Genomic DNA, 12,297 nt, shown 5'->3' with positions numbered 1-12,297 from the left:
AAAAGAGGCGTAAAACCATACTCACTCACTCTCCAGAACAATGATTCATTCATACACAGATAAAATGCCAAACTCAATATAATGCCATGACAAATTTTGGCACTTTTAACAGGGGGAGGTGGGTCAGAGGTTTTTGACCCTCCCACAATGCTTGTCATACTTTTTTTACCCTCCCCGTGTCGATATATATTTCTTCTTGATCCCTCCCTCAATAGACAAAGTACACATCACCATATATATTTTATTATAAAATGTCCATAAGGATATGACCCTCCCCAAATATATGTTTCATTATCCCTGACCTCAAAGTGGTAGGGGATGTAGGAATGGATGCTGTCTGTCCTTTCTGTCCGTCCATCCGTCATGTTTCGTTTCCAGAGTAGAACTCAAAAACCATGAGAGATATCTTATTCAAACTTGGCACAAGGATAGGTCTAGTGGTGAACTGGTGCCTTTCCATAGTTTGGGATTTTTGCAAAAATTATTTTTCCAGTTTCCATAGCAACGACTTTGACTGGAAATGGTGGTAGTGCTTGTGTCTGGGGCAGATCTTTGATAACCGTACAATATTTCTTGCCTTGCACACAACCCGACATGTCATATTGGCAGGGGATATGGGGACCTTAGGGACTGACAAATTGTTTGGGTGACCCTCTCCTGTTGATTGCTGATTCCCTCTGACACCCCCCACACCGCCTCTTCCCCTTATAGAGGGCACAGGTGGCCCAGTTGAAGGTGCCGCAATTCCCTGTGCAGAGTTGCGTCCCTTGGGCACACCAGAAACCTATGATTGTGGTTTCGAATCCCGGTTTGCCCCGATTGTGTTTCTACGTTAGTCAGCACCATATCCGTGCTCGTGGGTTTCACCGAAGCGGTAAACGTCTGAGACCTGCATCACTTCGGGCTTACCTCCCACATAAAGCTGACACACCCCGTGATATAACTGTAATACTGTCCAAAGCAGCGTTAAACCCAACTCACTCACTCTTCCCCTTATAATAAGTGAACTGTCCTTAAAGAGGTTGGAGATTTTGCAACAGGAAGAAGTTAATTATAAAACATATATGGAACATACATAAGACTTGGACTTTGGAAACAAAAAACGATTCCTCAGGGACTTTGTTGTGTCTTTGACACAGAGACCAATTTCTCAGGGACTTTGTTGTGTCTTTGACACAGAGACCGATTCCTCAGGGACTTTGTTGTGTCTTAAGGAACTGCATCCATTAGGCTTAATCACCACAGCCTTAGCAAACCCATGAATGAATACCGGTGGAAACTCTCTCGCCATCAGGGTCAATACAAAGGCAGTTTGTTACACGTTATTGACTAGCAGCGACGGTTATTACATAATTAAGATATTATGCTTGACGACGTAAATTAGCTTTACGGTCACTGAGCAACAACAATGGATGCGATCAGCAGGGTTATCATTGCCTTGTTTATGGTTTATTTGGTAAAGCAACGGCCATGTTTGTCTTATGCCATACTGTATTAAATCTGGTTTAGCACAGAATGATTGCAAGTCAGTATGACGACAATTTGAGCATGTACTATTTGTCTGATGACATCTTTTCAACATGATGGTATTATCATGATGTAATATTTATACTAAGTTTTCCTATAATAATTAGATCCACATCAAGTGCTTTTATGAGTTATCATGGTGTAATATTTATACATCATTTCATATAATTATAGTTTAGCAAGTAATGCTTATCATCAGGTAAAATCCATATATAAAATATCAGTAGTTTCAGTTATAGCTTTTTAGATAGATGCTAGCCTAAGGTAACGAGAACACATCTCTTAGACACACTATTCAATAAGACAAAAGTTATGTCTACATAGTTTAATAGATTTAAAGCTTTTAGATAAATACTAGCCTAAGGTATCAAGATCCCATCTCCCAGACATAATATCCAATAAAACAAAAGATATGTCTACATTGTCTTATAGATTGCCTTGAACTAGTTTTGTTTAAGTAAATCTGTCATCACCTATATTAGAATAACATTCAGCAATTACTTCAATTTAGACTCATTAAGCATTAGGATTAGCCCCCATACATTTATTGTTTGTGTGAAGACATGTTACAAGTTTGATGGTACTTTGAGCATGTACTATTCGTCTGATAACATCTTATCAATATGAAGGTATTTCGAGCATGTACTATTTGTGTGAAGACATGTTACAAGTTTGATGGTACTTTGAGCATGTACTATTCGTCTGATGACATCTTATCAATATGAAGGTATTTCGAGCATGTACTATTTGTGTGAAGACATGTTACAAGTTTGATGGTACTTTGAGCATGTACTATTCGTCTGATGACATCTTATCAATATGAAGGTATTTCCAGCATGTACTATTTGTGTGAAGACATGTTACAAGTTTGATGGTACTTTGAGCATGTACTAATTGTCTGATGACATCTTATCAAAATGAAGGTAGTTCCAGCATGTACTATTTGTGTGAAGACATGTTATAAGTATGATGGTACTTTGAGCATGTACTAATTGTCTGATGACATCTTATCAAAATGAAGGTATTTCCAGCATGTACTATTTGTGTGAAGACATGTTATAAGTATGATGGTACTTTGAGCATGTACTAATTGTCTGATGACATCTTATCAAAATGAAGGTATTTCCAGCATGTACTATTTGTGTGAAGACATGTTATAAGTATGATGGTACTTTGAGCATGTACTAATTGTCTGATGACATCTTATCAAAATGAAGGTATTTCCAGCATGTACTATTTGTGTGAAGACATGTTATAAGTATGATGGTACTTTGAGCATGTACTAATTGTCTGATGACATCTTATCAAAATGAAGGTATTTCCAGCATGTACTATTTGTGTGAAGACATGTTATAAGTATGATGGTACTTTGAGCATGTACTAATTGTCTGATGACATCTTATCAAAATGAAGGTATTTCCAGCATGTACTATTTGTGTGAAGACATGTTATAAGTATGATGGTACTTTGAGCATGTACTAATTGTCTGATGACATCTTATCAAAATGAAGGTATTTCCAGCATGTACTATTTGTGTGAAGACATGTTATAAGTATGATGGTACTTTGAGCATGTACTAATTGTCTGATGACATCTTATCAAAATGAAGGTATTTCCAGCATGTACTATTTGTGTGAAGACATGTTATAAGTATGATGGTACTTTGAGCATGTACTAATTGTCTGATGACATCTTATCAAAATGAAGGTATTTCCAGCATGTACTATTTGTGTGAAGACATGTTATAAGTATGATGGTTACTTTGAGCATGTACTAATTGTCTGATGACATCTTATCAAAATGAAGGTATTTCGAGCATGTACTATTTGTGTGAAGACATGTTATAAGTATGATGGTACTTTGAGTATGTACTAATTGTCTGATGACATCTTATCAAAATGAAGGTATTTCCAGCATGTACTATTTGTGTGAAGACATGTTATAAGTATGATGGTACTTTGAGCATGTACTAATTGTCTGATGACATCTTATCAAAATGAAGGTATTTCCAGCATGTACTATTTGTGTGAAGACATGTTATAAGTATGATGGTACTTTGAGCATGTACTAATTGTCTGATAACATGACATCAGTGTGAAGGTGTTTCAAGTTGTGCTCTGTATGTGAAGACAGTTATCAGTTTGAAGCTACTTCACGCATGTTTGTGTGATGAAACTACATCGTTTCATGAAGTTTTCCCTGGAATCCACAGCAAGGGCGGGTAACTCTAAATCATAACTAACCTTAAGTCTTTGACATGTACGAACATGAATTATATCAGGCAATTTAAAATATTATTAAATACAATTCATATATATGTATATACGTCACGATATAAATTCTTTGAAATTTAACCAAGCAGCTTAATATTAATGAAAAACATGCTGAAAAGCGAAAATGACTGCGAAAAATATTCCATGACCTGTTAGCACCATTTTCCAAGAGGAGGGTCAATTTCATCAACGAGACAGCCTTGCATCTTCGGTCCATTTCCGAAACTAACAAGGCATGGATAAACTACGTCAATTGCCATGCAATTTCGTACAGTTACGTAAGTGGGGGATTAAGCCACAGTTAGAAGGCAATCAACCAGAAACAGGCATCAACTAGCGTGAAGTAAACAAAACCGGTTCTATTACCAATACCTTTTATTCCGTTGCTAATTGGGATGAGATAAGGGTGATTTATACATCTAATGCCTGAATTAATGAAGGATTGAAATTGATGAAAGGTAGCGATAATTGAATGGCTACAGAACAGATTACACTTGGCAACAGGACGAAGCTACAGAAGATGGAATGTGCTGGCAACCCTTACTGTTGAAGACATTCCCTTTGTTGGTTTAACCTTTGGGATTTTGTAGGATGGAAAGAGTCTGATGTGGCAGACGTTGTTGAAAAGAATGGTAACTGGTTCGGGATCACCAAGTGAATCTGTTTGATATTTAGATGGAATGTTTTCATTTGCAATAATGTCGTCTTTTGCCACAAGAAAATGACCTTTAAGATGTCTGTAACTTTTCTACTGTTTTTCTTTTGTGTGTCAAGTTTTGTCGTTTTATTTAAATGTGGTTTGTGGAAATGATTGTGTATGACTCTTGCGATATAATTTCAAAGACTGTCGGATGACTCATGCTTAATAGTTGTTCGTTTAGGTTGCAACATTCAAGGCCCTTAGTGTAGCTTTCATGGTAGGCATGTGGAGGACATTTCCAAATTTGATACATCAGTGACAAGAATGAAGTCCAAAGCAATTTCGTATTTTGAACCATGTTCCCATGTCTTTTACAGGTCAACATTTGACTTGCCTTTGCATGTGTTTGTGATGGGTACACTGGTAGGGCAGGGTAGGCTCACCTTTTCGCGAACATCTAGTATCATCACTGTTTGATAGTGATCGTACGCATGCTCATGATATGGTCGGAATTGTACAATCGGCTCTGCTTTCAGCAGAGATTTATGATGATTATGGGATTTGTTCTGTCACTTTTTTTTATTGTAAATTCAAATTAGGTTTCTCGTGAGTATTTGCATTAGTCATCAAAAACACTGTGGATGGATTAGAGCTTGACATGATGGGATTATTCTTTAATATTAATGTAATCTATAATGAAATATTTTTTGTCAAAAAGTTCAGAGTATCAGGGATGTAAGAGATTGTTTCCAAACCTTTGATTCATATGTCAATTTAATTTTCCAGTTTCTTTAAAGCAGAACAAATGGTCAAGAATCAAGAGACAAAAACATGACATTTTTTATCCCCCTGCTTACGGATCAAAGAAATGTCATGTTCGTTACCCATAACACTGACACCAGGCTTTAATCTTTAATGGCATTGAGTAGTAAACTTCAAGATCTTGTCAAGCTTCGTTTGAAAGCAATGAATAGAGAACAGATTGGTGCCTTGGTTTTGGGTTCTGTTAGTGTTTTGTGTCCTGTTCTTCAGGAGTGGTGAGGTGAAATTGGGTTTAACGTCACGTCCAAGATTATTGCACTTACATAGCGACGTGCATGCATGTGTGTTTGTGGCTGCTTGTACTAGTCCCGGCTGATGCCGATTTGTAGTGCTAGCTCACTGAGATACCATGCCGCAGTTTAACATGAATACCCCACTCAGACACAGTATACTGACTCAGAACCGACCAGTTTTAGCCCCTTAATGCCGAGTGCCAGACAGGGTAATAACAAGTACCATCTTTAACGTCTTTTGGTATGATGCGGCTGGGGATCGAACCCCGGACCTTCCGCTCTCCAGGCGGACGCTCCACCACTAGACCACGGTGGCAGTCTCTGCAGGAGTGAGTGAGTGAGTGGGTTCAATACCATGAGGGTTCTAAGTCAACTTACTCTCAAACAGTCAACTACATGGGGATGGGCAGTGGCAATAATTGACCTGGCTGAAGTGAGGCAAAATAGGTTCTATGTCACATTCAAGATTATTCCACTTACATAACGACTTGCATGTGCAATGCCTTTTGGTATGACACAGCCAAGGATTGAACCATTGACCTTGTGCAGATTAATGCTCATGCTGTCGACCTCTGGTTTCTCTGGTCCTGAGAGATGATTGTGAGAAAACTGATCAATATCATTCACTCACTTTGGGCAGTAAAATATAAGTACTGAAAAACCGTACTTCAATGAATTGTTTATTAAAAAAAGGAACTTTTATTAGGTCATTTTTTAGGTTGCTGTGAGATATGGTCTTATGAAAAATTAATAAGCAGATTTTTATTGAAAATACTGCACAGGGAACACGACCAAAAGATTTAAAGAAATTACAAGAAGCTGATTTGATTTTAGAGAGAAAAAATCTTTTTAAATCCACATGGGAAATCATGAAGACCGCATGGCGAAAGTACATCATGCTAAATTACGGCTGCAGTCATTAGGCGTATATTTCCCACCGACTGAACCAGCCATGTACTGAAGCTCCTTCCACGCTGATGTATATTTCATGCTGTAGATAACATGTTGAGTGGATATCTTGAGATGCCATGACTACCCATTACATACCGTCAGGAATTGGAGATTTGAGACCCGCTACAGGAACTGAGGCCAATTACTGGTATTGATGTTTAGTGCAGTTCACTCATGATCAAAATTAGCTGCAGTAATTTTTGCCAAATCAGCAAAAAATAGTTTGGTATGTATGTGGTGGTATTGGTGATGGTATGGGATAGGGATGTATCATTAATGATATGTTGTATCATTCAGTAATCATTGTACAATTATGATCAAGTTCTATCCCAGAATGTTTTTGCTGAATCAGCTCATGTTTGGTGTGCTGTCTGGATAAAGACCTGTTGATAGGGATGTGTCTTTTAGAAGTGAAGTTTGTCTTGTAGGCATCATTGTTGTGTACAGTTCTAATTAAATTAACTCAATTAATTTTCCTGAACAATCAGCTTAACATATTTCGTGATATTTCTGTTTTATATTATCTTATCATAACCGTGTTGGTTGGTTAGTTTTATGCCGCACTCAGCAATATTCCAGTTATATGACGGCAGTCTGTAAATAATTGAGTCTGGACCAGTTAATCCAGTGATTGATATCATGAGCATCGATCCACACAATTGGGATCAATGACATGTTTTAACCAAGTCAAGCGAGCCTGACCACCCGATCTCGTTAGTCGTCTCTTACGACAAACACAGTTGCCTTTTACGGCAAGCATGGGTTGCTGAAGACCTATTCTACCCCGGATCGTCATGGGTCCGATGATGCGGCTTAAAGCAACACTCACTCACTCACTCACTCACTCACTCACTCACTCACTTTCCTTTTACTTGTAGGGGGTGGGGTGCACAGGAGCTTGTTTGAACCAATGGCAAACTATTTGCATAAGATGCTCTCTGACATTCATGGCTAGAAAAGGAGTCAGTAAGACTGATTGTGGAATAATCCGCTTTGTAACATGGCTGGACCATGATGATATCATTGTCTTGTTGTCACAAATAGGCGTGAAAACAATATTCACTCACTCACTCACTCACTCACTCACTCACTCACTCACTCACTCACTCACTCACTCACTCACTCACTCACTCACTCACTCACTCTAGTCAACACAGACAACCCCCCTTTTTGGAAGTATGATTGTAAATGATTGAGACTCGTGGTAGCCAGTTAGGCCTAAGGATTGGAACTGTTCATATTTGTCAACTACCAACACAAACTGTTTATTAAAGGGCATGTCCCTTAGCTGCTGGCTACCACTTGTCTTGGGTTTAAAGGGGCGGTCGGGTAGCCTAGTGGTTAAAGCGTTCGCTCATCACACCAATGACCCGGGTTCGATTCCCCACATGTGTGAAGCCCATTTGAGGTGTCCCCCACCATGATATTGCTGGAATATTGCTAAAAGTGGCGTAAAACCTCACTCACTCACTCACTCACTCACTCACTCACTCACTCACTCACTCACTCACTCACTCACTCACTCACTCACTCACTCACTCACTCTTGGGTTTGAATCCCATTTTCTGCCCAATCAAGATCCTTGGTCTGTCCCCATGTGCAACAAATTGGTATGCCTACGAGTGCATCATGTAGGTTTTTCTCCCCTCACCCGAACAACACAATTTGATATTGGTAAAATGCTTCCGCAAGTGGCTATTAAACTCAAGTAACTATCTGAGACACTGTCTGTCCCGCGTAGAGGTGCCTGGCTCATATCACAACTGTCTCTATCCTTGCTGATGAACCTGATTATGTAAGGCTTTGTCTGCATGTGGAAATGTAATCAATGTAAGCTTGATTCTTGGTATCGTCGAGATCAATGATTCCTGTGAGCAGACGTGCGTCTGTAAACGAAGGGCCCACATTCACAAAGCAGTCTTAGCACAATTTTGATTACTTTCATGCTTTAACATGTGCTTCCAATAGTCTTGGCGTTATGATCGCTTTGTGCAGGTGGGCCAAGGATGGTACCGGTATTTTAGGAAAATCTGCTTTCCTGTTGTGCTCAGATTACTTCCCTCTTCAATAACCCTGTTTGTCATAAGAGGCAACTAACGGAATCGGGTGGTCAGGCTTGCTGACTTGGTTGATGCATGTCATCATATCCCAATTGTGTAGATCGATGCTCATGATGTCAATCACTGGATTATCTGGTCCAGACTTGATTATTTACAAACCGCCGTCATATAGCTGGAATATTGCTGGAGTGCGGCATTAAACAACAAACAAACAAATTTAAGCCGCATCAGCAATGGTCACTCCTTTTTGGGTTTTTTTATGGCAAAGTGTTCATTGGTAGATTAACAATTGACTTTGATGAAAGGACAGATAGATCCAGACCACCATTACAAGGTCAGAAAGGGCAGACAACTTATTGTAGTTTAATCTGGGCAAGTGTTTTTTTAAATTATTGTAAACTCACCCAGTACAAACACATAATTTGACATGAGGTCAGAATGTTTTAGTTTAATCAACCCAACACATTGATGTACATTAATCTTTTATTAGAGATGCACTTTGTGTGTTTGTCATCATAGCATGTTTTTTAGTGAATCAACATCCAAAGAATAGATGTAATGATTATTTAATACTCAAATCCACAGCCCAGATTCACAAGCTTTGCCAACAATGCCTTCAAAATCAATGTAGTAGGTGTTACAGGACATTTGACCCTTGTGAAATTTGAAACCTACATGGCCATGCAATGATGTCGTATTTGAACATTTATTTGTCAAATGAGTTTATAAAACAATAAGCAGAAGAAATAATATCTAAAACTAGTCATCAAATAATATATAAACCTCATCATCAATTATTCCAGAATGATTAAAATATTTGAACAGGTTTGAAAACGGTACATTATTTCACAGGGAACAAAAATAGGTTTGTACTCATTGTTGGCTTGATTGACACAGGCTAACTACACCAAGCTAAAATCCTGTGACAGAACAATGCATGTCAGTTGGCTATAAACAAACTTGCTGCTTGTCAGAGAAGAGGCAGGGTAGAAGATGTGTTTGGCTGACTTGATATAAACTTAAGGGTGTGCGCTCAATAGTCACGATGCTCGGGGTAATAGATTTCCGGCACACTGTTTGCAATGCACAAACAAAGGTAAAAACATAGACATTGTATATGTCAGTGTTTACACTGCTCAAGCAAATTAGAGATTGCCAAGGTTACATATACATTTCGATATTTACTGATATTGACATAGGGTCTTGAAATAGTTCTTTTGAAATTTCTCACGTCAATAATTGGGAAACATGGAGAGAAATAAATGAAATAGAAATTTAATTTGCCATAGTTAATGTGTCATATTACATCTAGCCTTCAGTCATGACAGGTGCTTCATTGTGGAATACTTGGACAAACATTCATAGCGTGATAATTGACTGTTTGTGTCACTTGTTCCCATGGAGATATTGGTAATTTTCACATTTTCATATTTTCCAAAAATTGATTATTTTTATAACCGCTTTACAAACTAGGTTTTTGAAGAACAAAAATTATAAATTTTCATGTATGAGAATTCCTAAAATTCCATCAATTCATAATTTTTTTTTTTTTGGGGGGGGGGTGATGTGATGTGTACAGGCCAGACAAAACCACATGACATGACCTCTTCTGAAAGCCCTCAAAATATACAGGAATACTGTGCAGAGGGAGGGTAATCATCAGAGGGAAGAGCAAAAAGAGGCCCAGGAGAGGTTATGTAATGTGTTCAGGACAGACAAAAGCCATTTAACATTACCTCACTTGAAGCCAGAAGTATACAGACAAGGCCCGGTAGAGGTTATGTAATGTGTCCAGGACAGACAAAAAACACATTTTGTTTGGTTATTGTGTGACAGTGGTGGTATAAAATGTTGCCCATGCTGTCAATCATTGGTTTGCCTGGTCTAGACTCAATTGACCCTTGAATATGTGGGTTAGAATAGGTCTTTTACAATCCATGCTAGTCGTAGGAGTTGACTAACGTGATCCGGTGGTCAGGCTCGCTGACTTGGATGATGCATGTCATTGTATCCCAATTGCGTAGATCGATGCTCATGATGTCATTCACAGGATTGCCTGGTCCAGACTCGATTCGATTATGGACTGAATGCCGTCATATAGATGGACTACTGTGGCATTTGAACGATGTTCACTCATACTAGTTGTGTCACTTTGCCGTAGCTCCAATAATAATAATAATAATAATCAAAATAATCAACCCACCAACTCATCCGCTAACAAGTGAAGAAGTGTTGTTGCGACCATGACCTGTGTCACCTATGCTTTGGTCCCACATTAAGCTGGTGTGAAAATCTTTTGAATGTGTTTCCAAACAGATTTTATCAACAGATTGGCCAAAAAGAAGGAATATTTGTTGACAATATTTGCCATTTTGATCAGTAAACAATCATCCGAAACAACCTCCATTCCTGATCGGTCAGTAGTGATAGCAGGGCCTCCTGGTCTGAGAGTATCCCATTCATGGCCACGCACAGACACATACAAGTCTGTGTCCGAACATAGAGGGATGTGACCGACAATATATTGATGTAGTGATTCATCAGGCTTTTGACAAGGTGACCTCCAGCCACAGGAATAGATGGTATATCATATTGTCTTCCTTAATTTTAGGACCCGTTGTTGTGTTTGATTTGTGTTTATTTGTGAGAGATTTCTTCATGTCTTGTTGGGTAAATGCCTCCATGATCGTGGGAGCTATTTGTGGTGCAGAGTTGCATCCCTTAGCCATGCCAGGACCTGCTGGTGAGAGGTTTGAATCACAAATTTTTGCCAAGTCTGTTGACCTTGGTGTGTGAGCACCATAACTCGTAGGTTTCACCCAAGTCATAACCATCTATATAATCTTGAGCTTTACCCACACGAAGCAACTGGACTTTGTATTTGTGCGTAAAAGTGATTCAAGGCCAGTGGTCGTGTTGTCATTGCCATTTATTTTTCTCCAACATTGTCTGCGTGAAGTATCTTGCAGTACCATACTTTTCTTCACCATGCATATTTGTGTGTGATAGATTTTCTCATTGTGTCGGCCTGTGCACTTAAATTTGCAACAGATCAGCTGATATTCAATGCATGTTTCGCTATAACCCTTTCTTGAGACTGCTGCGAGTACCATGTAAACTGTGGCCGGTCGGGTAGCCTCGTGGTTAAAGCGTTCGCTCGTCATGCCGAAGACCCGGGCTCGATTCCCGACATGGGTACAATGTGTGAAGCCCATTTCTGGTGTCCCCCGCCGTGATATTGCTGGAATATTGCTAAAAGCGACGTAAAACCATACTCACTCACTACTCACCATGTAAACTGTAGTTACTCTTTTTATGTGTATTGTGGTGGACACGTAAAAAATCATCATCATCATCATCATCATCATTATCATCATTTTCTTCTTTCAATGTGGATAACTGGAAACCGTTCGTGATCACCTTGATTTTTAAAAATACTATAATTTAATTGCTCAATCAGAGGTGTACACATTTATTCTGAGCAAAATCCACACCCTAAAGCATGAATAAATCACTACATTATAACCCCAAGCAATAGATCAGTGTGAACTCAAAATCAAGTTAAATTGTTGGGGGTATTTAGACATGAGATAATCAAACCAACATTTCACAAAATCACATCTTTTCTGATTTCGAGTTAAAAGTTGATTTTGCATTTTCATAGTGTCTCTACCAGTGAAGATCTGGGGTAGAATAGGTCTTCAGCAACCCATGCTTTTTGTAAGAGGCAACTAACGGGATTGGGTGGTCAGAAGGCAACTAACGGGATTGGGTGGTCAGGCTCGCTGACT

The 12,297-nt window shown here is 38.9% G+C and overlaps 1 protein-coding gene across 12 annotated transcripts in view; it reads left to right on the top strand.

Annotated features, from left to right (window-relative positions):
- Positions 1 to 12,297, top strand: part of LOC124145761 (RIMS-binding protein 2-like) — a 322,306-nt gene that overhangs the window by 170,791 nt on the left and 139,218 nt on the right. The window lies entirely within an intron of this gene.

The sequence above is a fragment of the Haliotis rufescens genome, unplaced genomic scaffold (assembly GCF_023055435.1).
Source record: "Haliotis rufescens isolate VD_foot unplaced genomic scaffold, xgHalRufe1.0.p SCAF_21, whole genome shotgun sequence".
Classification (NCBI taxonomy): domain Eukaryota; kingdom Metazoa; phylum Mollusca; class Gastropoda; order Lepetellida; family Haliotidae; genus Haliotis; species Haliotis rufescens.
Note: the sequence above shows the minus strand (reverse complement) of the source record. Positions and strands in the feature narration are given on the sequence as shown.